A 25741-nucleotide genomic window follows, 5' to 3' on the forward strand; every position below is an offset into this window, starting at 1 on the left:
ACATCCTAAATCTATAATCACAGGAGAATAGGTTAACAAAAAAGTATGCTACATTCACAGTGATATATTATACAACTATTAATAATTATACTTAAGAATATTATAACAGAAAATGTTTACATAATAATGTTGAATAAGCAACTGTATATACAACTGATTTTTTTTGTTTTTGAGGTACAGTTGATTTACAATGTTCTGTTAATTGCTGGTGTACAGCATAGTGATTCATTTATACATATATATTCCTTTTCCTATTCTTTTTCATTATAGGCCATTACAAGGTATTGAATATAATTCCCTGTACTATACAGTAGGACCTTGCTGTTTATCTGTTTTATATATAGTAGTTAGTATCTACAAATCCCAACCTCTCAATTTATCCCTCCCCACCCCCTTCCCCACTCCGCCCCCAGTAGATGTTTGTTTCCTATGTCTGTGAGTGTGTTTCTGTTTTGTAAATAAGTTCATCTGTGTCCTTTTAAAAATTTTTTTTTAGATTCCACATGTAAGTGATATCATGCAGTATTTTTCTTTCTCTTTCTGTCTTACTTCACTTAGTATGATGATCTCCAAGTCCATCCATGTTGCTGCAAATGGAATTATTTTATTCTTTTTTATGGCTGAGTAGTATTCCATTGTATTAATGTACCACAACTTCTTTATCCAGTCATATGTCTATGGACTTTTAGGTTGCTTCCAAGTCTTGGCTATTGTAAATAGTACTGCTATGAACACTGGGGTGCATGTATCTTTTCAAATTAGAGTTTCCTCTGAGGTATGTTCAGAAGTAGGAATGCTGGATCATATGGTAAGTCTATTTTCAGTTTTCAAGGAATCTCCACACTGTTTTCCATAGTGGCTGCACCAAACTACATTCCCAGCAACAGTGTAAGAGGGTGCCTTTTTCTCCATACATTCTCCAGCATTTATCATTTGTGGACTTTTTAATGATGGCCTTTCTGACCAGTGTGAGGTGATATTTCATTGTAGCTTTGATTTGCTTTTCTGTAATAATTAGCAATACTGAGCATTTTTTTCATGTGCCTATTGGCTATTGGTGTGTCTTCATTGGAGAAATGTTTGTATAGGTCTTCTGCCCATTTCTGGCTTGAGCTGTTTGCACAACTGATACGTTGACTGAGAAAAACGCATAGAAAAAAGATTGGGAAGCTTGGGCCAGTGCTTTGGATCCATTTCCATCAGTTCTCAGAGCTACTTGTCAGACCTCAACAGCCAAAATGGTGAAGCAGGTGGAGAGACAGTATGCTTTTCAGGAAGCCTTCCACACACAGGAGACAAACTAGAAGTAGTTGACTTCTCAGCCACGTGGTGTGGGCCTTGCAAACTGATCGAGCCTGCTTTTCATTCCCTCAGTAAAAAGTGCCCCAATGCCATGTCCCTTGAAGTTAATGTAGGTGTGGATGACTGTCAGATGCTGCCTCTGAGTGTGAAGTCAAATGCATGCCAACCGTCCAGTTGTTTGAAAAGGGACCAAAGGTGGGTGAATTTTCTGGAGCTATAAGGGAAAACTTGAAGCCACCAGTAATGAATTAATCTAATCCTGTTTTCTGAAAATATAACCAGCCATTGGCTGCTTACAGTGTATAATGTTTTTATTCACAAAAAAGAAAGATCAGAAGGATAACAAGATACACTACAGACTGACTTTACTATGAAAAAAAGCAAAACCTCTCCTACACTGGAAACATTTAAGGATAAAAAGAGATGCAAAGAGGGGGAAAAGAGAGGAATTGGGTCTCTCTGAATGTCTCTTCATCCTCCTAATGCCTTTAGAGCGATTCATTTATAAATAGGGAATAATTTATAACAGACTAGTGTGACTAGTGACCAGAATGCAATTATTTGGTAAGAATAAGAACAGTAGCAGCTTTATAACCAAAACAAAGGAACAAATTTTTTAAGAATCTTATTCAGTTAGGGTACTCCTACTGCTGGCCATGAAATTCTCATCACAAGAGTCTGCAGCTTTCCACTGCAAAACTATAAAATTAAATACCTTTCATCTTTATTTTCACACTCTGTACTCTATTTTCTTACCAATTTTAGGAACCATGGGAAGTAAAAAGAGCTGGCTTCTATGATAGTGTGGATCAGAAGGATAAGGAAGGAAGCGTTCACTCTCTAGTTACTCTGTTTCCATATGGTAGTTTCATCATTTGGACAGGATGGTACCACCACTGTTCTTGGTTGAATCTCCCCTTTCAGGTTTGGACACCTGCTTTCCTTAACTATCCCAGCTCCCGGAGAGGACTAACAGTAAGCAACTTGTTTTTTTTTTAATGTATTGAAAAAACTATGTCACATCAAATGATAGATTGCTATCTGAATCTATTTTAAAACTGCCTTATAGGTCTTGAAATTCTCTTGAGACAAATTAAAAGGGACACTGAGATTGCATGCTCTATGAAATATTTAAACCGTAAAACCAGCAAGGCCAGTGATTAAGAGGATTAAAGAGATATAGATGATGGGCATAAATCAGAAGCGTGTTGTCAAAGATTAGTAGTTACGAAACCTGTTTATCATCCTTCCAATAGGAAAAAAAAAAAATTGTAGGGTTTTTAATGGAGGTCTAGGCCATTAAGCCATTACATAATTTTTATTTTTTCTTGCTCCTTCTGCCAGAGGCTCAGTAATACCCTCTGTAGTAAATACATTTCCTCTGCCTCTAACAAGCTGTGTGGTGCAATCCTGAGCCAGCCCCTTACCTCTAGGGACTCAGTTTCCTCATTTGGAAAGGAAGGAGTTCATTCTTATAGGTCTGATATTCTGTTTCTCTAAAAGACAATGTTTAGATATTTCTAGGACAGCCATTCTAAGACACATTTAATTTAAGACACATCTCTATTTTACGTATCACTAAGGGAAAAAAAAGTCCTGCCAACTAAACTATGACACAGTTCCTGCCTTAACCATAACCCTGTGTGACCCGGGAATCTGTCACACCAGCCTCTCATGACTTTGAAATACAGCACAGTTCTCCCTGCCCTAAGTTGCATTGCTTGGCAGCAATCTTTTGTGTATGTATCAGGAACAAAATGTAACACAATTTTATTTGTTTGTGGGTATTTTTTCTTTCAAGGGTCCCAGACAACACTTGGTTCTTGTTTTTTGCAATAACATATGGAATTGTGGTAATTTCTCCGGTGGTAAATATCTGCTTCACTGAGGTCAGATTCATGTGCCACTATTTTCATGCCTTCTGCAAATACAATCACTTTTCATTACAAACGCCAAATGATAGTATAATTTTTTTGTAATTTAAACAGCAACCAAGCTCAACATGTTATTACCAACACTGTACTTAACTGAAGTAATGACAACAGAACAGCTGAGACTAAGTTCGAGCCTGGACAGAGCATAGCAACTACATCATGACTGCAGCCTGGCTGACATCCGTGTCAGCAGTATCCCGATTGATTTCAGAGATAGTAAGATACTGGGGGGAGGTGAGAAATGTGTGTTTCAGAACTGATGAATCGAGATACGTGTTCTTCACCTCAGTGATGAGGGTCTGGCACACAGTGTTCAATAAATATTTTTAGGTTGTTAGGGGATCAGGGTATAGCTCAGTGGTAGAGCGTGTGCTTAGCATGCACAAAGTCCTGGGTTCAATCCCCAGTACCTCCACTAAAAAAAAATATTTTTAGGTTGTTGAAGAAAGGGAATGAAAGGGGGAATGAATAGACACACAAGTAGATAATTGGGAATGCTCAGAAGGCACCTCACTGCCTTCTTTCAGATTGCTTTTTACTTGGTGGCAAAATACCACCAAATATATTATTCTCTGTACTTAAAATATTTACTTGAAGGATGGGGAGGTGTATAGTTCAGTGGTAGAGTGTGTTCTTGGCTTGCACAAGGTCCTGGGTTCAATCCCCATTGCCTCTGATAAGGGAAAAATTATATATACATATATGTGTGTGTGTGTGTGTGTGTGTGTGTGTGTGTGTGTGTGTATGCTTGAAATATGTCATTGAAAGAGTTATCAACTGTCTTCAAGGGGTTAAAAAATGTTAGCTAAACAAAAACTTCAGTATCAAACCAAATGTGATCATTTACACTAATTAGTAATTTTTGCTCTGAATCATCAGAGCTGGCTGGAATTGAGTCTCCCAGTCTTCACTTAGGACTTGTCAGCTGGTCCACATTCCTAATTTTTTTTCCCCAGCACCTCTTATGCCTCCATCAAGCTATGAAACTCTGATGCCCACATGGAAAACTCATGTCACACGATCTTTCATGTCCCAGGCTCCTCAGCACCAGCGGCTTGCCCCCTTATCTCCTCCAGCAGCCTCCTCCCACCCTCTTCCTCATGTTCCGTATATTTCAACCATTCTGTAACATTCCACCTATTCTATTTAATCTGTCATCCTTCTCAACAGCTCTTCCATCTTTTCCTTGTTTCCCCAAACCCTCCACGCCTTCATTTTCAGTAAATCATCTCACTTTCCATCTTTGGAGAAAATTAAAGCCATCAGGTTGGAACTCCCTGAGCTCCCTCCCCAGCACCTAAAAAATTAAAAACTCTAATTCTATCCTTTCCTCCTTCTCTCCTATTTCGGGGTGACGTTTTCTCCAGTTCCAGGTTAATCCCTCCATCTGGTCTCTGCCTCCTCCTCAGGAAACTCTTACTCTACTAATCATTTCCATCTCCTTGATTCTGAGCTGCTCCTTCACTTTAACTTTCCTGACAGCATATAAATATTTTCATCCCTTCTCTCTTTCAAAACAACTTTTACAAAAAAGATACAAATTTTATTTACAAACCAGAAATAGACTCATGGACATAGAAAATAAACTGTGGTTACCAGTGGGGAAAGGTAGGAGGAAGGATAGATTAAGAGTTTGGGATTAACAGGTACACGATACTATCTAAATAATAGATAAACAACAAGGACCTACTGTATAGTACAGGGAACTATATTCCGTTTCTTGTAATGAGCCGTAATGGAAAAAAACCTGAAAATATATATATGTATGTATTTATGAACATGTATCACTGAATCATTTTGCTGTACACCTGAAACTAACATTGTAAATTGACTACATTTTAATAAAAAATAAGAATTTAAAAAAAAAAAGCCTTACACTTCCACACATGCTCGTCCCTCCTAGCTCTAGCCCTTTCTCTTTCCCTCAAAGCCAAGTCTTTAAAGTCCACTTATTGTTGTCTCCTCTTTCATGTCGCATTCACTTGACCGCCTACTGCAATCAGCAGTCTGACAACTGTCCTTACCATACCAATGACACTGTTCTCTAAGGTCACCAGTGCCCTCCATGTGGCCTAGCCGTATCTCACCTCACCCCTCTGTAGCACTTAACACTATGCAATCTCCCTCCTTGACATTTCTTCCCCTTTGGTTTTTGTGACACCGTTCTCTCCTCCTTTTTCATACTTTGTCTTTTCTACTCTTCATTCTTTTACAGGTAGCTGTCCAGTTTTCCCAGCACCACTTATTGAAAAGACTTTTTCTGTTATATATTCTTGCCTCCTTTGTCATGGATTAAATGACCGTAAGTGTGTGGGTTTATTTCTGGGCTCTCTGTTCTGTTCCATTGACCTACGTGTTTTTGTGCCAGCACCAAGCTATTTTGGTTACTGTAGCTTTGTAGTATAGTCTGAAGTCAGGGAACCTGATTCTTCCAGCACTGTCCTCTATCTCAAGGTTGTTTTGGCTATTCAGGGTCTTTTGTGTTTGCATACAAATTTTAAAATTATTTGTTCTAGTTCTGTGAAAAATACTATTGACATTTTGATAAGGATTGCACTGAATCTGTAGATTGCCTTGGGTAGTATGGTAATTAAAACAATATTAATACTTCCAATCCAAGAACACAGTATATCTTTCCCCATCTGTCTGCATCATCTTCAGTTTCTTTCATGAGTGTCTTATAGTTTTCTGAGTACAGGTCTTTTACCTCCTTAGGTAGGTTTATTCCTAGGTATTTTATTCTTTTTGACACAATGGTAAATGGGATTATTTGCTTAACTTCTCTTTCTGATAGTTCTTTGTTAGTGTGTAGAAATGCAACAGATTTCTGTATATTAATTTTGTATTCTGCAACTATACCAAATCTTTGATAAGGTCCAGTAGTTTTCTGGTGGTGCCTTTAAGATTTTCTGTGTATACTTCTTCTTTCCCAGTTTGGGTTCTTCTTATTTCTTTTTCTTTTCTGATTGCTGTGTCTAGGACTTCCAATACTATATTGAATAAAAGTGGTATGAGTGGGCGTCTTTGCCTTGTTCCTGATTTTGGAGGAAATGCTTTCAGCTTTTCACCATTGAGTATGACGTTAGCCATGGGTTTGTTGTATATGGCCTTTATTATGTTGAGGTATGCTCCCTTATGCCCACTTTCTGGAGGATTTTTTCATACATGGATGTTGAATTTTATCAAAAGATTTTTCTGCGTCTATTAAGACGATCATATGGTTTTTATTCTTCAGTTTGTTAATGTGGTGTATCATGTTGATTGATTTGCTGGTGTTGAAAAATCCTTGCATCTCTGGGATAAATCCCACTTGGTCATAGTGTATGATCCTTTCAATGTATTGTCATATTTGTTTTGCTAATATTTTGTTGAGGATTTTTGCATCTATTTTCATTAGTGATATTGGCTTGTAATTTTCTTTTTTTGGGATGTGTTTGTCTGGTTTTGGTGTCAGGGTGATGCTGGCCTCATAATGAGTTCAGAAGTATTCCTTCCCCTGCTATTTTTTGGAATAGTTTCATAAGGATAGGTGTTAGCTCTTCTCTAAATGTTTGGTAGAATTCTCCTGTGAAGCCATCTGGTCCTGGACTTTTGCTTATTGGGAGTTTTTTAATTACTGATTTAATATCATTATTGGTAATTGGCCTATTACTATTTTCTATTTCTTCCTGGTTCAGTCCTGGGAGATTGTACTTTTTTAAGAATTTGTCCATTTCTTCTAGGTTGTTCATTTTATTGGCACATAGTTGTTTGTTACAGTCTTTTATGATCCTTTGTATTTCTGTGCTATCAGTTTTAACTTCTTTTTCGTTTCTGATTTTATTGATTTAGGTCCCCTCCCTTTTATTTTTTAATGATTCTGGCTAAAGGTTAATCAATTTTGCTTCTTTCCAGAGAAACAGCTTTTAGTTTCATTAATCTTTTCTGTTGTTTTTTCAGTCTCTATTTCATTTATTTCTGCTCTGATCTTTATGATTTCTTTCCTTCTACTAACATTAGGTTTTGTATGTTCTTCCTTTTTTAGTTCCTTTAGGTATAAGGTTAAGTTGTTTATCTGAGATTTTTCTTGTTTCCTAACTTAAGCTTGTATCACTATAAACATCCCTCTTAGAACTGCTTTTGCTCTGTCCCATACATTCGTGTTTTTGTTTTCATTTGTAAACTACCAGTTCAGCTTTTTAAAAATAGCTACAGCTGTGTAATTAGATTTTCTATTTCTTCTTGAGTCAATTTTGGTAAGTTTCTTTTTTCTAGGAAACTGGCCATTTCATGTAAGTTTTCAAATTTAGTTGCATGAAGTTTATAAAACTTTTTTATTTAAAAAAAAAATTCTTATGTAGTGATTTTCTCTTAATGTGTCAATTTTACTACACACACTTTTCAAAACACCAGCTTTTTGTTTTCTTGGTCATTTCTAATGTAACTTTGTTTTTAATTTAATTAGTTTCTCCTCTATAGTATTTCTTTTCTTCTTTGTTCTTTGTATGCTGTCATTTCTTTTTCAAGTGTCTTAAGTTGGACACATGGCTTATTAATTTCTAGTTTTTCTTCTTTTCTAAATAAGTGTTTTAAAGCTTTTGTAAATTTCTCTACAGCTTTTGCTATATCACATGAGTTCAGAAATATATCTTCTTATTTAGCTTTCTGTACTGTCTGATTTCAGTTAAGATTTTTTCTTTGATCCCTTAATTATTATTTATTCCTAATGTTATTTAGAAGTGTCTTTAGATTTCCTAATTTATGGAAGTTAAAGTGAGTTTTTTAAAATGTAAGTTTTAAAGTAAGGTGTTTTTTTGTGTGTGTAAGATCAGAGAATGTGATCTATGTGATACTGATTTGTCATTACCTGGGCTAAGATGGTGGCATGATGCCATCAGAGAATTTAAATCCTTTATCTTTCTGCTCCATCATCCCAATATATGACTTCCATAATATACCTTTTTTATATTTTACACTGTTTCCAGGAAAATGGTTTGCATGTAGCAGCTATTGGGTACAACCAACTCTTTTAACATACCACGCTGCATAAGAAGGAATTAACAGCCCAAATTCAATAATCATGAGATTTGTCATGAATTTGTCCTCCCTCTGTTTTCATCAGCATCTTTCTCTCAGAAAGAGCTCAGAATCCTCTTCTGGAATTGCTCCATCTCATGCCCCAGCTCTGGACCTGAAGAGCTGCCTCCCACATTAGGAACTTAGGAAATATTTATCGAATTAAAGAATGCATAATTAGAAAGGAATGAATATCTCCCAGCATGCTAAACTTGCAAGTCCCAAACTAGAAACGGATGGCGAATGTCACAAACAGTAATTCGAGACTCTTATTAAGAGATTGGAACTAGAACAAGGCAGGCTTACAGTGTAAGCAGAAGAGTCATGGACTGCATATTCTTGGGGGGAAAATTTAAGGAAAATTAATTTCAAAACAACAACTTTCTGGAAGCCTCTGAACAATATAGACTCATGAATCTTCTGGCTGACCTATCACTTACGATGATCCCATTGTTCACAACATAAGCAGTGTCTGTCTACTCAGGACAACAGCAACTCCACATCAGATATCGTCCACTAAGCAGATCGAGACAGTTGAGCCAAAGGCACACGGTTACTGGGGAGTGGGAGCCTGAAGCTGAGGGCAAATATTTTGGATTGCATTTTGTAGGTGGTGCTTGGCTGCCCTGTAAGTGCACCCTTCCACCTTGCTTTGGCCAAGTCAACACAGCTTGGGTGTGGTTGCTCATAAATACTCCCGAAGAGCAATGACGATTCTTTTGGATTCCTGAACACGCCATCTCCCTGTGGGAGATCTCTGGGGTGTGTGTCCAGGCCTCTCAATGAAGTTTTAATCAAAGCACTGTTTCCTTCCCATTGTTGCTTTTGGAATGGCCTTGTTCTCTGAGTCCGAGCTTTGACAACAGCACCTCCCCTGAATTTTTCCATAGCAGCTCTTGGATTTCTGCCCCATCCCCTCCCATCTGCACACCCCCATTTCCTCTCTTCTCTGTTTTGGCTCTGTGTGGTTCTTCTCGGTAAAGTGGCTGAAGAATAATGAACCCAAAATACCTAAGTAACAAATGAGTCATCACACTTAACAGCAAAGCTCTGAAGATCAGCGGGTGTGTTGGGGAGGGTAAATAGCAGAGGAGGTGGCTGCCCAGAGAAGGGGAGAGAGAGAGAGAGGGAGAAAAATAGAAACAAAATGAACGAGTTGGCAGAGGTGGCTGACAGCAGCTGAGTGGGCGGAGGGGGCAGGGAACTTGGTTGGCTTGCAAAGGTGAGATCAGCACTGTGGCTTGTCACACCCTGGCTGACTCAGGCTAAGTGCAGCCCTCTCGGGAACTGCTAACACTGGACTGTCTAGTAAAACCCGGCTGGACAAGTCATCTGACCGCTGTCATCTTTGGTTCACAAATTCTGAGTCCTAGGGCTTGGAATTCTTTGTCCTGGTTGCTGCAAGGCTGCTAATCAGGGACCCAGTGATATTGCTCCAGGGCCATTCCCTTTCTGGTCATAAGGTAACTGGGTGACAAGAGTCAGGACATAGTTTAAATGACTTCTTTGTACTGTTCTGTTTGTTGGGATTCTTTCGACAGCATCATTTTCCCAAAACCTTATCTTGAAGCATAATAGTGGAGCTGGATGGCCAGCTCAAGGCTAAGGCTCCAGGCTGCACTGGGAATGAACAGCATGGGCAACAAAGGCTGCAACTCTGCTGAGAGATCCGGGGACGCTGCCCCACCAGGATCCGCGTGGCTTGGAAGCCACAGGGCATGTGTCCTGGTAGCTTAGGACGTGACTCCTACTTTTTCTACTTTTCTACGTAAAAATGGAGTTGAAGAGGCTGAGCCCTTGGAACATGTCTAATGGTCTGATTTCATGGGGATCTGCCTGGCCAGCCCACAGTCCTTCTCCGAGACTTTTAAACTGTCACAAGAAGCCAGAAAGAAAAACCACATGTGCACGGGACAAGGGCTACCGATATATCTAGGACTGTTACTGTGGCATGGCTGTCAGGAGAATCTTTTAAGGGAAAAAAAAAGTATAAAATGTCCCCTGAGATAGGCTGTCACAGATCATGAGGATGACTGGATTTGTTCACAAGCTGCTTGGTTCTCGTTTTAGGTCAAAACCAGGAAGTTTGGAGACTACCTTAAAAACAGAGGAAAACAAAATAAGTTGCTTCGGGTTTTTAAGTGTGCAGCCGTGTCCCGCTCCACTTGAGTCTGCAGTGGGCGCTGGAATCAGCCTTTGGTTTCGTCTTCCACAGCCAGCCCCACGACCCCGCATCCTGCAGAAGAGCACAGGCACACGCCATGACCTGGAAAGAGCAAGGCTGGGCAGCGAGAAAGAAAACATTACAGTCCCTATAAAGAAAGACCAGAACCCAAGAGTCGATCAAAGCAAACTTTCTGATCCCCATTAAGTTCCTGAAAAAGGCTCCCTCTTCTCACTTCAACTTACCATCAGCTGAGCCAACCGGTGAATTACTAAAACTCCTCTTTGGAAATGATTCGTAGAAGTCATCTCAGGGAAGTCCATACTCTTGGGCTCAGAATTCTTCATTTCAAAATGAACAATATCATCTTTTTAGGATGATATAAACTATATACGTTTGTTATAAAAATAAAAGTAGAAACAAAAATGCTAGCCACAGTTCTAACACTCAGAATGTTAACGTTTTAGTGTGTTTCCTTCCAGTCCTTTCGTAGGCATAGATTTATTCTTTTAACACCGTTGCTTTCAATCTGTATATAAAATTTTGGACACTGCTTTTTGCTAAATATCTTTTTCTGTTATCATATGGAAAATTATATAACCATAATTACTAATAGTTGATATATAACCCATAGAGTTACCTTCATCATCCCCTATGTTTTGGACATTACATATGTTTCCAGTTTTTAAAAACCATGTCTTTATTTAATTAATGCACAAAATTCGGAGATTTGCACATTAGCCCCATCACTTAGCTATGTGGTAAATCCTAATAGTATTTGGGTCGGTAACTGAGCACTTTGAGAGGAATCTATAGGACCGACAATCAGATGGAGCTGCCAATCAGATTTCTTGGGGGAATCTACTCCTCTTGCACTAAGACTAAGGATTTCTGGTACAGGAGTCTTGAAGGACATAGAAATTGCTTAAGGCAATGTCTCCAGCATCTAGCTGTGTATTTCTTGCCGAATGTGGCCCTGAAGTTCCATCTCCAGCCCCGTATTTTCAAACATCTTGGAGATAACAGATAATCCTTTTAATGATTGGAAAGAATAGTGAAATAAAGGGCAATAGTGAAATCAGTGTGACAAGGCTGAGGACCTCATTTTGAAACATTTATCTTACTCTTACTCTGATTCCTTATTGGAGCATTCTGATGTCTTGTGGGCTTCCCTGCTTGGCGGGGGTGGGGTGGGTATGTTTCGAATTGCAGAGTTAGGGCAGCAGAAGCAGGAAGAGTTGGCTGTAGTCAGGATAAGCATAGTCAGCTCTGGGTATAAATTACCATTTACCAAATAGCTCATAGTTGTATGGTGATCATTAACTATTTCATGAAAATGCTATTTTCTTTCAAAGGCAAGTCCTGCATCGTATAGAATACAGTCCCTAAACATGATGAAGGAGCATGTGCTTCATGCTAATCACTTTTTAGGGCTTATTTCATTTAAGAATCTCAAGCATCCAGAGTTAAGGGCTATTTTCCCAATATGAGGCCATTAAACCATAGAAAAGTAACGTAACTTGCCCAAGGGGACATGGCTAATAAATATTGGAGCCAAGATTAGAACTCAGGGCTGATTTCAAAGCCTGTGGTCTTTGCGATAGATCATGTGGCCTCTCTTGTTAACCCTGAGAAACATGCTTGTAATAACAAAAAAAATGAGTTAATACTTATTGATTTAAGGTGAGGCTTTTGCTGAGATCCAGAAGTCATTACAGCATTCTGTTGAGAGACCCTAAGGACAACTCATGAAGCCAAGTCCATCAGTGGATAAGGAGCCCTCCCATGGGGTGATTTTAAAGACCCCGTGGGGGCTCTGACAACAGGAGGCCACAGGGAGCTTCTACCCCCCATTTTCTCCAAGGCCAGTTTTTGGGACATATTATGGTTGATGGATATAGAGACTATTGATTTACTGCACCTTTTAATAGCTGTGTAATAAAATGACTAGCTCATGAGATGTGTCTGTTTTCCCGCTAGACTTGAGTTTTGTGAAGTCAGGGACCAAACTTGTTTTCTTCATTGTTATATTTGCACTCCTAAGGCAGTGCTTAGTCAATAGTAGATGCCCAATAAAATCTGTTGAATGAATAAATGAAAATAATATCTAACCAAGATGAGGTCAAAGGTGTAAACTGGAGTTAATGATCAACTCCCCAGATATCGATGTGTTTCTCAGAATGTGTAGTCTGAACTGAGGTGGCCCAAATCAGGAGTGGTCAGGGAGTGTGTGTCATCTGTTTCCATTTGTTAATATCCATGATAAACTCCTGGTCATAAGCATGAAGCCATCTGACGTGGGAAGAGAAGTGTTTCCTTTTTTTTTTCCTGCCCTTGCAACATGGAGTGAAGATAAACTCTTCTTCTCCTCTCCTTGATTCCGCAATCAAACTGGATTTATGCTAAGCTTATGAAGAAAGTCCCTCCTACGGAGAGTGCTTGCAGCATTCTTCCTGTTCCCCAAAAGGGAAAAGTGGGGCTGAAAGTGCCCATTATGCTCAGTCATTAAGCAGTTACTGTTGTGCCCAAGAAACAAAAAGCAAGAGCCTTATCAGTGAATTTTGTCATGATCCTACATCTCCCCAATGTGTAAACTCCAGGAAAGTCCAGATCCCAGCAGGAACCCATCTGCTATGTTTCTAGTACGATACTCTTCTGTTTATATTTGCTCATTTCTCTCACAGAGTGCCAGAAGAGAAAAGTGATATTTTAAAAATTCATCTGCTAGTATTTATGCAAACACACTTCTCTCCAAGTGTGGGTTGAGTAATGCAAGGAAAGCAGATGCAAATCCTCCAGCGGATCGCAGTGAAACTAACAAAGAGGAGGGAGAAGGTAAGGTGTACCCACTTTAGACGATGTGAAGAGCAGAAGCCAGGAAGTGTCCTCTGACCAGCCACATGTGACAGGAAGACCTTCTGGGTCTTGAACCTCCCCAGCTGGAGGCTTATTTGAATTTGTCGATGAATCTGTCAGGCTTCTCCTATGCACCAGCCAGTTAGGGGATTATAAAAGTTTAAGGTTCCTGGTTGAGGATATAACAGTAAACCTTTATAGAAGAACATGCTCCTGATCTAAGGAGAAAAGGGAAGAAACGTTGGTTGAACTTCAATTATCTGCCCAACCCTTTGCCAACTGTTTCACACATAGCATCTCATTTCATTGACAGCTATCCTGTGACACTACCATCCCCGTTCTTCAGACTCAGCCTCACAGTGGCCATAGAACTTGTTCAACATCATATCACTTAAGTTGTCTACTTTGAAAATCCATGCTCTTTCCCCCATGTCATATATAAGAAGCTTCCAAGGCTTAAAATTTAATATTGTATGTGTTTGGAATCTAAATGGTTAACATTGGTTGAATGTTTATTATGAGATGGGGCAAAGTCTAAGTTCTTTATATATGTTAACCGATTTAAACTTTGTAATCACTCTATGAGATGGATACTACTAAGATCCCATTTTAAGGATGGAGAAATAAAGTTTACATATAAATAAAGTTGTCTAAATCATAAGGAAATAGCAGAGCCTGGTTTGGATCTTGAGTCCACTCATTTAAGCACCACACTGAACTGTCTCCCCTCTGAAGAGCACTTTTAAACACATTCTAGAATCCTCCCTCCCCTTCAGCCACCCCAATCCCAAACGGATATAATGGGGACAATATTCAGCAAACACAGTACAGTAAGTCCTCCATATCTGCAGGTTCCACATTCAGACATTCAACCAACAGCAGGTGGAAAATATTCAGGAAACAAACAGGCAAACCGAAAGTTCCAAAAAGCAAAACTTGAATTTGCTGCCCTGACAACTATTTACATAACATTTGCATTAGCTATTAAGCAATGTAGAGATGATTTAAAGTATACTGGAGGGTGTGCTAGGTAATATGCAAATACAGCACCATTTTATATGAGGGACTTGAGAATTCGAGGAGTTTGGTATCCACAGCAGGTCCTGGAACCAATACCCGACAGATATCCAGGAAATACTGTGTTTCAATTCTTCTCTTCTTGCAGCCCACATCCCAGAGGCCTTGCCTGGAGGTGTAATGCCTCAGGCAGGTCAGGACAGCTACTTAGAATAAGCTTGGAGAAAACAAACTAGATAATGCATAGCCTTTAGAAGTCTAAGAACCGGCACTCTAATTTTAGAATTCCCTCCTTAGTATAAAGAAAATACTCTTCTGCCTGTGATAGTTAGCAGGCCTCCTCCTGCAGTGTGATGTAGAAGGAGACGGGTGGGCAGCTGCATGCCAGGCCCGGGGTCCCCTTGTTTTCTCTGGCCTCTCCTCTCCAGGTCTCTGCCTGAAGAGAATGGAATAAATTAAGCGAACGTTAAGGGCAGGAGAGCTGTTTCCCATTCCCATAAAATCCCCTGTTAAAGCAGCGTGTTTAAGAGGGCATAGCATGGGGTGAGTGAGCCAGGGTCCTGGTCTCAGACCCATGGGTGGCAGGTACCACTTACAGAGAGGCAAGCAGAAGAAGGGAAGAAACTGAAAGACGGAGCCTTAACTCAAAGACACAGTGAAGCCTAAACAGACAGTGAATAATTTTGACTGACATAGTTTTAAAACCTATTGAACTAAAATTAGTTTTTTTGCCCTCTTGCTACCCAGCAGGTGGGAGCTCATAAAGGATATCAGAATGATTTACAGAAAAAAGAAACTGTGTTTTCTTTACACATCTGAGTGGAGTGAGTAATTTAGCAATCCTGGTTTACACAGGAAACGGGAGGCAGATGTGAGTTTCAGCTGTCAGAATCAGAAGCTGAGCGGCTGCAGTCTTCCTCCCTCCATCTCCACAGTGCTAGGGGTGGGATCCCCAAGACCTTTCTTTGAAGACCTGGTCTCTCCCCAGTGAGGTCCACGTGCTTATATTTAGACAACACGAGAACACGTTTATGAACCTCAACCACAGTGTTCAGTGTGGGTAAACCCTGCCTGCCTCTCTCTGGTGAGGCGACGCTGGTGGTGAGACTTGTTGTGTCCAAGGAGTGGGATGTCAGTCACTTTTTACTGCCAGGACAATGACCACACCAAAGGGTGGTAACCCACATTTGATAAAGAAGATCCTAGTCTACAATCGCCCCTCACTTCCATCACAAGAAGAAGATGCTAAAGAGAAAAGAGAAGAGAAGAGACAGGCCAAGCTGTGTAATGAAGGATGAGGAGCTGAACTCAGTGGGCCTCCCCAGCCACGTTAACATGAATGCAGGTAAAGGGACCTAGCGCTGCATGGGGCAGAATGTTGCTGTTCCTCTAGAAACAGAAAATGAGAAAAGACCCTTCTTCTCCAATTACAGAAATGACCCTTCTTATCGACATACAGTCTTTCCTGATGACAGGCAGCAAAAAGTTTAGCTGATAGGTGCCCAGGTTTGGAAGTTCAAATCCTTTTGCCACTTCCTTCCTGTGTAACCTTGGACAAGTTACTTAACCTCTCTGTGCCTTTCATCTGTAAAATAGAGAATAATAATACCTTCTTCAAAGGATTGTTGGAGGATTAAATAACACATATAAAGCCTAAAGAACAGTTTCTGGCACATAATAAGCCCTCAATAAATTTGCCTATAATTATTCTTATGACAAGGGTTAAGAGTAGTATGATTTTGAAACTAGTCTTTCTACTTTAAGGTATCCCTAAATTTATTGAAAAATGATTAAAGGTAAACTCAAGTTGGATTTTTCAACAAACAAGTTATAGAGTATTTCCTTCCATTGGCCTTTTGCAAAGAACTGCACCCTACACCCTGGAAAGAAAAGTGTTCATTCAATGAATCTGATCCCTCAGCCCAATAGGCTTTTGAAACAAATTTGACCTCCTGACCCTTCCTGTCATCAAGGACGTTCTGATAACCATGTTATATAAGAAGACAGTACCAGCCTGCTGTCCTTTTCCTCCTGTAGGCTGCATTGGGAATCAAGTCAGCCTTCATGCAAAATGGGCACTTCAGCATAACAATACTCCTGGAAAGAATGTGGGGTCCGGAACCTCTGGGTTTTACATTTTGGCCTCATGGCTTCCTAACTGTGCGAACCTCAGAAAGTTGTTTCTAAAAATGAGGATAATAATACCTACACAGTAGGATCTTGTGAGCGAAGATTAAATTATAAAGTGATCAGCATAGAGTAGGTGCTCAAATGTTAGTTCCCGCTCCCTCCTTCCCCCTTTCCTGCTGAGATACAGAACTGGACTACTCTGGGGGGAGGAAGAGTTCATCAAATGATGTGTCAGTTTCTTTTCTCCCACTTTTCTGAGGCAAGAGATCGTGAAGGTGGGAGGAAACAAGCACCCACTGTCTACTCTTCTCTACCTGGTGGCAATTGTTCATCTTTCTCTTCTAGCACTTTAAAACAATGGTCAAAGTCCAGCTAATACTGAACTATCTAGCTACTCTAAGACCACCGCAATCCACCTAGGATTGAGTGTCCTGTTGACCTCTACTGAAGGTGGAAACAAATAAGGCCTCAAGAAAATCCACCCCAACATGGCCTCTTCCCGGAGTTGACAGGATGTGTGTGATACCCAATGCGTGCAGGACAAGGGGGGGTGAAGGATTAGGGTTGCCCATGGCACTGCGACGCTTCATTGCCAAGGGAGGAGGTAGTGCTGGTCCTGCCAGCTTCTTATCAGAGTTTTAAGGACAAATCCAGTCCCTTCCAGTTACATTAATTCACAATCACAGAGCCCTTCTTTTCCCTGCTAAGATACAGTTAAGGACCCATCCACCAAACTCACAGATGCTTCACCCTACTTCCCCACCCACTACATTTTCTTCAACAGCCAGAGAGCTTTTCTGAGATGAAGCAGAGGCCGATAACCTGGGGCCCCTTGGATGGGAGTCATCTTAGCTGCTGACACAATTGCTAACACTGGAAAGTACCTCTGCTGAATCAAAAAGCCACTTCCTAAAGACGAAGGAAGTGCTCAAGGCTTGGTTCCTGGAACACCATTGATTTTGTCCAGAACCTTGAAGCATTCCGTGCCTCAGTTTCCCAGCGTGTGGGAAGGGTGATGACAACAAAGGAAAATTGCTACCTACTGCCCAGCCTGTCATCACTATGAGCTTGAATGACTCGACTGACTTCAGAATGCTGTGAAAAGTAATTAGTATTTACTGTGTTTTCTGAGATGAAAGGTGCCAAAATTAAGCAGAGCTGAGTCAAGCGGTAGGGTGTCATCTGGGGTGCAGTGTAGATTTGACAGAATGTTCCTTTGGCTTGGAAATTGAACTTTAATTTTTGTCATGGTAGAAATTTTTAGGTAATTTTTTTTTCCTTTTTAAACTATGTTCACCCTTCTCCTTCCCCGTCTGAGGCACGAACAGTCGTGTTGGAATCCAAAACCCACTCTTCCCAGTTGAACAGCACAGGGTGCAATTAAAAAAATAGTGAACATCATTTAGAGTCTTCATACCATGCCAGATAAGAGGCTAGTATCTGGCTTTTGTTTTTTCTTTTCAACAGAACAAGGAAAATTTGTAGGATTGAAAATCTGTGAGATCCTGTTCAGCTTCTGCCCTGAATGCTGTCTTTGCCGCACCCTGCATTTTCAGAGGAGCCTCGTTTCCGACTCATTTTGGAAACGTAGACATTTGTTTGTTCCTGGGCAGGCTGACTTTTTGCCTCTCTGCTCAAACTTCAACAGCATGAAAGGAAAAGATTGCAACGATTCGTTTGCAATCGGCCATCCCAAGCCTCTGATGTAAGAGATGCAAAGCGGGCTAGAGTGGGCCTTGGCCTCTCTAATGAGAAGAGCAACCAGAAGAGGAGGAAGTGGGAAGAGGCCCTGGGGCTGCGGTGGAGACGCTCTCAGCAAAGTCAGCACCTCCAGACTGATGAAGGTAGCAAAGGAGCCCGTGCCCGGTGCTCAACACTGAGACTGCCTTATCAGTCAACATCAGGGGCCAGCGAGCCAAGTTTCTGCACACTGTCTGCTCTCCTGAACGCTGTCGGTGACAAAGGCACCCTTTGAAGTCAAGTGCCATTTCTTGTGGGGCTGAAGCCTCCGCCTCATTCTCATCTCCTCACTGATCCCCCTCACCGCCACCCTTTCATCCAAACTCTTGTCCGGGTCCCTATTACATGCTGGTTCTCCTTGAAATCAATTATCAGTGGCCAGGATGGCACAGTTTTGCTAATACCCTTAAAAAAAGTAAAAATAAAAATAAAATAATCATCACCAAAATAATTAAAAATGAGTCCCCACTCCTGACATAATTTTGATTTTTTTGCCTCATTTACAATGTGACAGTTTCTATCTACTTGCCGTCTTACACCATCAGTCATTTGCCTTCTTTGGTGCCCTTTTCCTTTTTCCTCCCTTTGGGCCAACCCATTGACAGCCATCCCACAAAATGGCTGGATGGTTAATTGCCTGTCTTACAAATTCATCCTCAAAACAACTGTTTAGTTAAAACATTCTAGGGCTCTCCATGAAAAGTGATCAGCAATGTGTTTTCAAGTGTCCAGGCCTGTCACCTCTCTGGACAGGCCCAGGACTGGGCTTCTCTCCTTTTCTGACTCATCAGCCTCTTCGGCTTTGTTGAGTTGCTTTGGGGCTAGTTGTAGGATGAAGGCCTACTGCCAGAAGCCGACGTTGGTAGTGATAATGCTACACTGAACCTCAGACAGAAGACTGACGTGGTTTCTTACCTACCAGGAATCAGCCATCACAGGACTGAAGTGATTTCCAAGATTCAAGATTTGCTGAGTGGTCCTAATAGCTAGCAGCCAACAGGGGAAGAGGACACCCCAAACTGGCCTATCCTGTGAAGTGTTGGGCAGAGTTGGTCTACTAATGATGGCGGTTTGCTCATTTTTGTGGCTTGCCAGCATTTCAGCAGGATAAAAACCCCCAAGGGCCAATTTACCCCACTGACCACCACTTAATTGAAATAATTTTTAAAAAACCAACAAAAAAAACCAGATTCGTTTAGTGAGAAGAAAATCAAAGCTTTGGACAGAAGATAGGGACAATGTCTTTGAATCCCCTGGGCCTAATCTCAAAAAATATTTACTGAGGTCATTTCATTCCTCTAAGGGTTAATTATACATAATTTTCCAATCTTTTTGGTCTTGAAACTGTCTTTGGAAGGCAGATCTTCATCTTAGAGTACAATCAGGTAATGGATGATGGCCAGACTAAATTCTTTTTTTTTTTTTTTGACATATAGTCAGTTTACAACTTTGTGTTAATTTCTCGTGTACAGCATAGTGATTCAGTTATACATACATATATATTCCTTTTCATATTCTTTTCCATTATAGGTTATTACAAGGTATTGAACATAGTTCCCTGTGCTCTACAGTAAAACCTTGCTCTTTATTTTATATATGGAAGTTAGTATCTGCAAATCCCAAACTCCCAATTTATCCCTCCCCCACCACCCTCATCCTTTCCTCCTTGGTAACCACAAGTCTGTTTTCTATGTCTGTGAGTCTCTTTCTGTTTTGTAAATAAGTTAATTTGTCTCATTTTTTTAGATTCCACATCCAATGGTATTTTGCCTTCCCTTTCTGGCTTACTTCACTTAGTATGACAATCTCCAGGTCTACCCATGTTGCGGCAAATGGCATTATTTTGTTCTTTTTAATGGCTGAGTAGTACATACCCACATCTTCTTTATCTAATCATCTGTTGATGGACAGTTAGGTTGCTTCCATGTCTTGGCTACTGTAAATAGTGCTGCTATGAACACTGGCGTGCACGTATCTTTTTGAATTAAAGTTTCCTCCAAATATGGCCAGACTAAATTCTTGATTTTTATAAAATGTGGTAAGGAGCAGGGAAACAGCAGGACCCTGAGCCCCCCAAAAGCTTAGAATTAATTGCTTAGGCATGGATGATTTATTAGGGATATTTTCCTCTCTCAACATTGGTGGAGGGAAGGAGAGTCCAGCGTGGTCACCGAGGTGGCCAGAAATCCAAATGCTATTACAGGCAATACTCTTGGCCTAAGAGAAAAGAAAACTGAGCAAGGGTATTGGACTGTGGGTTTCTGAGGTCATGTCAGCAGTCTCCTGGGCCACAGCTTTTGCTTGTTCAGGATGCAATTTGTTCAAGCAGTGCAGCTGAGGACAGCAGGGCTTCGGATACAAAAGCATCGGCTGGTGAGAGGAAATCAAAATAATCCCCATTAAGTTCCCATTATCTTAAAAATTAGAAACATCTAATGAGAAGCTCCAGGGCGAGCAGAGCAGCAGGATGGCATCTCTAATGGACGCCGTCCTCTGTAAGGATTTCACTGTTGCTGTGGGCAATCTGTGTGTCCGGGGGCCACAGAGCAGTTTCCCTGGAAGCAGCCAAGACTGATGGGGCACCCCAGGGCTCGGAAGCCTCGCTGAAGCGACAGAGAAGCAGCCCAAAAGAGAACCTTGAAGGAGATCTTTGGCCTGAGGGGTGATTATCTTTAACCCTGCATTTTGTTTGTTGTTCCTCAGAAACTCCGAACAGATTTAACTTTGAAGGTCTCGGATTCTTTTAAGTGTGGTGCTGCCTAAAGGACAGGTAAGATGCCCTGTGAAGGACTCCCTCACCTCTACGGTTCTCAAAGTGTGTTCTCATCATAATTCAGGTAGAAAAATCCCTTACGAGAAGAAGGAGGACGCTTACTCCCTGGCAATGAGCAACTGTGGAAACACTCCTTTCCAGACCTGGCAAACTGCTCCCAGTGCTTTCCATCCAAACACTGCATCTCCTCACCAGCTCTGCATTACATCTTGGCGCTGCACGGCCCAGTGGTACCACATCATCTCGTGGCACCGAGCCAAGAGTGTGCCCAGCAGCGCTTAGCACCATACAGGGAGCCTACAGGGCCCTTCAGGCTCCCCCCTCTGCACTCCTACTGGAGCAGAGGAGGAGATTATCAGACGGCAAATCACAGTGTCGTTAGACGTTGTTATTATTATGCTGATGTGTAATAAATCTGCGTGGTGCAATAAATTAAAGCAAGGCTCTATTCTCACTTTACACTCTGCCAATAGTTTTATTGTAACAGCTCAAAGACGTGAGTTTTCCTTTTTAGGCAGAGCAGAGGATGCTGTGAAATTTGAAGAGAGAACAAAAGGCTACGTGAACGTAGTTGGCAAGACAGGTATAGTACAAAAGCCAGCTCATCAGGACAGCCAGCATCTAACATTTCTGTGCTTAATGGTGTTAGGGAACTTCGAGGGCCCTCCAATGCCCACAAGAATTCATTTGAATTCATTTTCACATCAGTGTATCTGAGTTATGCAAAGCGGACCTCTTGAACAGGATTCTTTTGGTGATAAACCTGAGCTGATTGTAAGATCACACAAAGTGGTTCTGGAACTCATTAAAGTCAGTAAATGAACATTAGTGAGATCGTTGCATGGGCTGAAATTGTGATAATCTGTTCATTTTGGCAATTGTGGCTCAAAGGGTGATGAGAGGGGCAGTGAGAAGCCCTACAACTCCCAGCAGGGAGATTATGATGCATTTCAGATGCCTGTCCTGGGAGCACACGCCCTGGCCTTTCTTTACACCATGCGCCTCAGTTCTGCAGGAGCCAAAGGAAGGGCTTGAGAAATGCTTCCTCTTAACTCGAACCTTTGCCAAGTTCAAAGTCCAAGCGAGGCCTTTAATCATGTTCCCAGCATACCTGACACTTAATGATTTTTTTCTTTTTTTTTTTTGATCAGGAGTCCTCCTCTTCTGCAGCAAATCTATTTCTAGTCTTTGTTTTAGAGTTTAGCCTTTCCTTTTTTTTAATCCAAATGTTGGTCATTCAAGATTTCTTAACACTCTGGCTCCAGAGCCTTCCATTTACCTTTTTCTTCTATCTCACTAGGCTTGTAGGTTACTTTTGCCTCTACTAGGAACACTGGGCGCCGGTGCTGTGCTTCATGTGTCATTGTAGCCCCTGAATGTTTACTAAGCTCTTGAGTACACAGCTGGTAGTTAATGTATAAATGTTAATTAACTGATTTAAAAAGAGTGGTATAGCTCATTCTACAACCACCAGCTCTTCTCCCCTAGTTCACCATCACCCTGTATTGCTCTGCAAAACGATACACTCTCCATGACCTTCCAGCCCAAGACAACCGACACCCTTGGTAATTCCCTTGGCAAAACCCTAACACTCACCCCTTCGTTCCTCCTTAGAAAATATTACACTCCTTCTCTTAAGTCTCATTTATTAGCAGCAAGCACTGAGACAGGAAATTTCATTCTCTGAGTTTGAGTAATCTCACGAATTCTACTTTTTCTTCTCCTGTGTTTTCGCCCTATTATGTTCTATCTCAGGTTAATCTGTAACAAGCCTAATCAGTACAAACTCTGGAAAAGCTGAGGTCATAATTTCTGAATCTGGTTTGAATTTGGGATTTGCTCCCTCAACTCAAAATTAATATTGTAAATGTACTAGAAATGTGTTTTCTACTTTCTGGCCTCAAACTAATGCTTTTGACACACACAGCTTAGTATCTGGCTCAACTAATTATTAAAATGGAAAGGAAATTTCCAACTACTTTTTTGGCCTTTCCTCTATCTCACCGCTGCCCCCCCAACACACACACACACACACACACACACACACACACACACACACACACACACATCACTGGAGATGGGAAAGATGGAGTCCTTGCTTGAATTCCCCTTAGGTTGTATCATTGTTTGGAAGTGATTGGTTCTCATCCAGAAGAAGACATGAACAGAGTAAGGAGTTACTGTTTTAGCTCAGCCGTATAAAGAAAGTAGCACAAACCCCAGGCTTTAAACATCCTGCAAGGCTGCTCTGGGATATGGTCTTCTTTCCAATGAACAAGCAGATTCAAATACTAACAAACTATTACCAAGTTAACAGATAACTTCCTGAACACTTATTTCATTCCTAGCACTGTATTGTTCATTATATTATCTCACTTAATTCTTGCCCTTGAAGGTAGCATTGATGTTTTCATTTTATCAATGAGGAAACAAATGTGTAAAAGTATTAGGTGACTCATGCTCAGTGGTAGAACCAGATTTTTGGATTCCAGGTCTACTGTTCTTCACATTTCACCATGTTTTCTCATGTCTGATTTTTAACTTCGTGCTAATAAAATCCTCTAGTCAAGAACAGCAATTCTCTGTACAAGGTGGCTGTTCTTGAATAACCCACAGAGCAAGGCCTCCTATTACAACCAATACCATTCTGATGAAACTTTATCCTAGAGCTGACATTGGCTCCTGAGTTTTATCTAGTAAATACTTAAGTAATACTTTATAAAAGTTAATCCAAATGTCTCAGTGGAAATTTGGAGCTTAGGACGTCTCCAAGATTGGATCCAAGTGTTATGCATCAAGGGAAGGCATAGAAAGCCTAATGACACTGTAAGATGCTGGTTGTGTATTCCTTTATGCCATAGACAGTGGGCCTAAAAGCTGTATTAGTTTGTTGTAAACAAAATTGAAAGTAGCATGAACGTAAGGGGAAGAAATCATCTCCACCTATATTTTTTTTTGAGGTACTTGGAATCATAATGTCAATTTAAAAAAAAAGTTTGGTTAGCCAATAACAGTTTATCTTTCCTATAAAAGCAGCTATCATTTATTCAGCATTTACTATGTGTCAGTTATCATTATTAATTTTTATGTATTATTTAATCTTCACAACTCGGTGAAGCAAATGCTAGTCTTATTTTACATATACAGAAACTGAGGCTCCAGGAGGTTCAGTAACATGTCCAAGGTCACACAGCTGGTAAGGGGCAGTGTCAGAATTTGAATTCCCACAGTATGACTCCAGAACCTACATGTTTAATCACACTTAGAATTGCCAGATAAAATACAAGATGCCAAGTTCAATCTGAATTTCAGATAAACAAACCCTAAATATTGCAGGGAACACATTTATACTAAAAATATATTTGTTGTTTGTCTGAAATTCAAATTTAACTGGATATCTTGTATTTTTATTTGCTAAACCTAACAACCCTAACTACACTGTTCTGCCTTCTAAAAATTCATATGTCTGTATCTACGTGGGCTGTTTAATTTGGGGTTTACATATGCTTGAGTTCTGTTACAGAATAGGAAATGATTTTAACTCATATCCACAAAGCTAGGGCAAGCCCTCTTGGATTCCTTTTCCCTCCATTTTTTTGAAGGCTGAGTTGGTCTGGAGACAGTCTTCTCCTTGATAAGGCGGTGAGGTACAAGCTCTTCTCTTTTGATAAGAGAAGTGTTTGCTTCCCCTTGGCACATTCTGGCCTCCTGCCTACATGGGGCTTTCTCTTCCGTGGCCAGCAGTGTCCTGTTTAGTGCTCATCCTATCCGACTTCCTTGCTGCAGAAAACTTTGATTCTTTCTCGGAGTTGCAGAGCGGCATGGTTGAGTTCCAGATGACTGTTCACAGAAAGAAATGGAAAAGAATGAGCTGGCTTAGCAGAAAGCAGAAACCTTAGCAGAAAGTCACCCTGCATGTAAAGTCTGCTGTATAAAACATATAAATAAGCAATACACACCACCAAACATTCATGTTTATCTGTGTGTGTACTCTCCTCTCTAATGCACTTTATGCAATGCCTAACATGAATCTACCTGACTGTCTTCTTTCACTGGCAAATAACCTGAGCTGAAGAAATGGAAATTGCTTTTATTGGCCACTTAGAAGACAAATATATTGTCCTCAGTTCACACAATGCATTATATATATGTATGTGTGTGTATGTGTGTGTGTATGTATACACAAAGGAATTTGGAATTAGCTGATCTTTATTATCTTTCAATAACGTGCATAACTGAAAAATGACCATCTATTTACAAGCTTGGATGGTAACAGAATTACCTCTAAAGTCAAGATTTTTAAAAATCTTTTGAACAGCATGCATTTTTATGAACTTAAAATAATAATGATAGATATTTATTATAACATAAAAACATCATTTTGTCATTATGCGCCAGGCTTTAGGAACAGCATTTTATATCCCTGATCGCTAAAATTTTTACTAAAACTGTATGAAATTTTGTGCTTTTATTAGTGTCATATCACAGAAAAGAACACTGAGGCTGAAGGGGGTTAAGTATTTTGCCCAAGGTGATCCGGCTGTTAAGTGGCTGAACCTGCATTTAAACCTGAATAGTCTCACTCCAAAGACCATATGCTTAATTACTGGGCAATAATGCCTTCACAGCATAAGATTGGTAGATACAGCGTCTGTGGTGGGAAGCAGTTTAAATTTTTTTTTCAGATCTGTTGCTGACGCTTTCACTTTCAAGGCATGAAGTGTTTTCTTTTCAAAATAGTGAAGACTATCCAGGAAGAAAAGGTGGGTG

General features: G+C 40.5%; 1 long non-coding RNA gene and 1 pseudogene across 1 annotated transcript; one reads left to right on the forward strand and one right to left on the reverse strand.

The window, feature by feature from the left end:
* The first annotated feature begins 1238 nt into the window (after nucleotides 1-1238).
* LOC102516190 lies at nucleotides 1239-1559 on the forward strand (annotated as a pseudogene).
* A 4666-nt stretch (nucleotides 1560-6225) lies between these two features.
* On the reverse strand, nucleotides 6226-18951 carry LOC116666121. Its single transcript, XR_004322972.1, has 3 exons — nucleotides 18940-18951; nucleotides 16654-16655; nucleotides 6226-6368 (listed from the first exon to the last, which is right to left on the reverse strand). It is a non-coding gene; the product is annotated as an uncharacterized LOC116666121 (long non-coding RNA).
* Nucleotides 18952-25741: the final 6790 nt, after the last annotated feature.

Source organism: Camelus ferus, chromosome 9 (assembly GCF_009834535.1).
Source record: "Camelus ferus isolate YT-003-E chromosome 9, BCGSAC_Cfer_1.0, whole genome shotgun sequence".
NCBI lineage: Eukaryota > Metazoa > Chordata > Mammalia > Artiodactyla > Camelidae > Camelus > Camelus ferus.